Raw genomic sequence first — 3,921 nt, forward strand, 5'->3', positions numbered from 1 at the left:
TCAATTTGGACTCCACCCCTGACTCCCCTCAGCAATAGAAGGCCCCACCCCCGTTTCAGCTTTACTCCATTCAAGCACAATAGTTGTGGCAGGAATTTTCTTACTTGTCCGCTTCCACCCCCTAATAGAAAATAACAAGCTCGCCCAAACAATAGCCCTATCTTTAGGCGCCCTTACCACCCTATTTACAGCCATCTGCGCCCTCACCCAAAACGACATTAAAAAAATCATCGCTTTCTCCACCTCCAGTCAACTAGGCTTAATAATGGTAACAATCGGCCTCAACCAACCCTACCTAGCATTCCTACATATCTGTACGCACGCCTTCTTCAAAGCTATGCTATTCCTATGTTCCGGCTCCATTATCCACAACCTAAACAACGAACAAGACATTCGAAAAATGGGAGGACTATTCAAAGCCCTCCCTTTCACTACAACCGCCCTCATCATTGGCTGCCTCGCACTAACAGGAATACCATTCCTCACCGGATTTTACTCCAAAGATCCCATCATTGAAGCCGCCACTTCATCTTATACCAACGCCTGAGCCCTATTACTAACATTAACCGCCACCTCCCTCACAGCTGTTTACAGCACTCGCATCATCTTCTACACACTACTAGGACAGCCCCGATTCCCTCCCCACATTACCATTAATGAAAATAACCCCTCACTAATCAACCCCATCAAACGCTTAATATTCGGGAGCATTTTCGCCGGCTTCATTCTATCCAACAGTATTCCCCCCATAACCACTCCCCTAATGACCATACCCCTATACCTAAAACTAACCGCCCTTACAATAACAACCCTAGGCTTCATCATCGCATTTGAAATTAACCTCAACACACAAAACCTAAAATATAGCCTCCCCTCAAACCCCACCAAATTCTCCCTCTTACTAGGATATTTCCCCACAGTCATACACCGCCTACCCCCTAACCTGAGCCTGATAATAAGCCAAAAACTAGCCACCTCTTTACTAGATATAACATGACTAGAAACCATTTTACCAAAAACCACAGCCCTCATCCAACTGAAAGCCTCTACACTGACCTCAAACCAACAGGGCCTCATCAAACTATACTTCTTATCTTTCCTCATCACCATTACTCTCTTCATGCTCCTACTTAGTTACCCCGAGTAATCTCCATAATAACCACAACACCAATAAACAGCGACCACCCTGTAACAATTACCAACCAAGCACCATAACTATACAACGCAGCAACCCCTACTGCCTCCCCCCCAAAAAACCCAAAATCCCCTGTATCATAAATCACCCAATCCCCCAACCCATTAAACTCAAACACGACCTCTACCTCTCCACCCTTTAATACATAAGCCACCACCAAAAACTCCACCACTAACCCCAGAAGAAATCCCCCTAACACAACCTTATTAGAAACCCAAACCTCAGGGTACTGTTCGGTAGCCATGGCCGTAGTATAACCAAACACAACCAACATCCCCCCTAAATAAATTAAAAACACCATTAAGCCCAAAAACGAACCACCAAAACTCAAAACAATTCCACACCCCACACCACCGCCCACAATTAACCCCAAGCCCCCATAAATAGGCGAAGGCTTTGAGGAAACCCCTACAAAACTAATTACGAATCTAACACTCAAGACAAAAACAAAATATACTATCATCATTCTCACATGGACTTAAACCACGACCAATGACATGAAAAATCATCGTTGTTATTCAACTATAAGAACACTAATGACCAACATTCGAAAAACACACCCACTAATAAAAATCATCAACAATACATTCATTGACCTCCCCACCCCATCAAACATCTCCTCATGATGAAACTTTGGTTCCCTACTTGGACTCTGTCTGATCATACAAATCCTAACAGGCTTATTCCTAGCAATACACTACACACCAGATACAACAACTGCCTTCTCCTCAGTCACACACATCTGCCGAGACGTCAATTACGGCTGGATTATCCGATATCTACATGCAAACGGAGCCTCCATATTCTTCATTTGCCTTTACGCCCATATAGGACGTGGCCTATACTACAGCTCCTACATCTTCCAAGAAACATGAAACATCGGAGTAATACTTCTAATCACAGTAATAGCCACCGCATTCGTAGGTTACGTACTGCCCTGAGGACAAATATCATTCTGAGCTGCAACCGTCATCACAAACCTTCTATCAGCAATTCCCTACATCGGCACCACCCTAGTAGAATGGGTTTGAGGTGGCTTTTCCGTAGATAAAGCAACACTAACACGCTTCTTCGCTTTCCACTTCATCCTCCCCTTTATCATCCTAGCACTAGCAATAGTCCACCTCCTATTCCTCCACGAAACAGGATCCAACAACCCCACAGGAATCCCCTCCGACATAGATAAAATCCCATTTCACCCCTACTACACAATTAAAGACATCTTAGGCGCCTTACTATTGATTCTATCCCTACTTATACTAACCCTATTCGCACCCAATCTACTAGGAGACCCTGATAACTATATCCCAGCAAACCCACTAAGCACTCCAGCACACATTAAACCAGAGTGATATTTCCTATTCGCATACGCTATCCTACGATCCGTTCCCAACAAACTGGGAGGCGTCCTAGCCCTACTACTCTCCATCCTAATCCTGACAAAGAACAAGCTCTTAAAATGAAGAGTCTTTGTAGTATAACGAATACCCCGACCTTGTAAGCCGGAAAAGGAGAAAATCACACCTCCCTAAGACTCAAGGAAGAAGCGCTAAAACCTCACCATCAGCACCCAAAGCTGAAATTCTACATAAACTATTCCTTGAAATAATGCTTCATTGTAAATAAACGTAAACCCAAAGTACTATGTCAGTATTAAAAATAACTCATTCAATTACATTTTTCATGTCCTAAACCATGTTGATGTACTCCTCATGCCAACAATAGCATTCTCCCTGTAGATGTATACATGTACATGCTATGTATAATAGTGCATTCAATTATTTTCACCACGATCAGTTAAAGCTCGTATTAAATTCTATTAATTTTACATATTACATAAAATTATTGATCGTACATAGCACATGTCCTTAAACCAGTTCCAGTCCTCTAATATTATGAATTATCGGATCAGATCACGAGCTTAATCATCATGCCGCGTGAAACCAGCAACCCGCTCGGTAGGGACTCACTGTTATTGTATCTCAGGCCCATCAACTGCAAGATGCGCTATTTCAGGATCTTTCCAAGGCCTCTGGTTGGTACTCCCAAGGTCATAACTGAGGGCTTGGACTACACGAGGCTTTTTCCAAGACCTTTGGTTGCACGTGTGAGGTGAGGACCCCCACCCTATTAACCAGTCACAGGTGGATTTATAGGCATCTGGTATTTCTTTTTTTTGGGGGGGAGCTTGCATCGACTCCCCTATGGCCGACGGGGCGGCCCCGCCGCAGTCAAAGTTGGTCTCAGCCGAACATGTGTGTATTTTTGATCGAGCGCGTCCTGCTAGTCAGTCCTTGAATTAATGTTTGTTAGACATAATTAATTAATGGTTACAGGACATAATATTTTACTATTCCCCCCTGGAGTCAGAATCCTCTGTCTCGTGGGGAGCTTTCTCTCCCCCCCCATTTAATACTAATCGTATTCTTAGATACTCACCACCCCCCTTGACAGCTTGCTCCCTAGATTTACAAGGCATTTTTTCAAAAAATCAATACTAAATCTGACACAAACCTCATGACACAATTGTACGAACATTTTTCATATGTAAATGGGTTAGTGTAGCTTAAATTTTTAATAAAGCAAGACACTGAAGATGTCTAGATGGACCCACTAGTCCCACCAACATAAAGGTTTGGTCCCAGCCTTCCTATTAGCTCCCAACAGATTTACACATGCAAGTATCTACACCCCAGTGAAAATGCCCTCCAAATCACAAAGATCAA

The 3,921-nt window shown here is 43.3% G+C and overlaps 1 pseudogene; it reads left to right on the forward strand.

Moving 5' to 3' along the window:
• LOC129392447 (NADH-ubiquinone oxidoreductase chain 5-like) overlaps positions 1-1,147 on the forward strand; it is a 34,752-nt pseudogene extending 33,605 nt beyond the window's left edge.
• Positions 1,148-3,921: the final 2,774 nt, after the last annotated feature.

This window comes from Physeter macrocephalus, chromosome 10 (genome assembly GCF_002837175.3).
Source record: "Physeter macrocephalus isolate SW-GA chromosome 10, ASM283717v5, whole genome shotgun sequence".
Classification (NCBI taxonomy): domain Eukaryota; kingdom Metazoa; phylum Chordata; class Mammalia; order Artiodactyla; family Physeteridae; genus Physeter; species Physeter macrocephalus.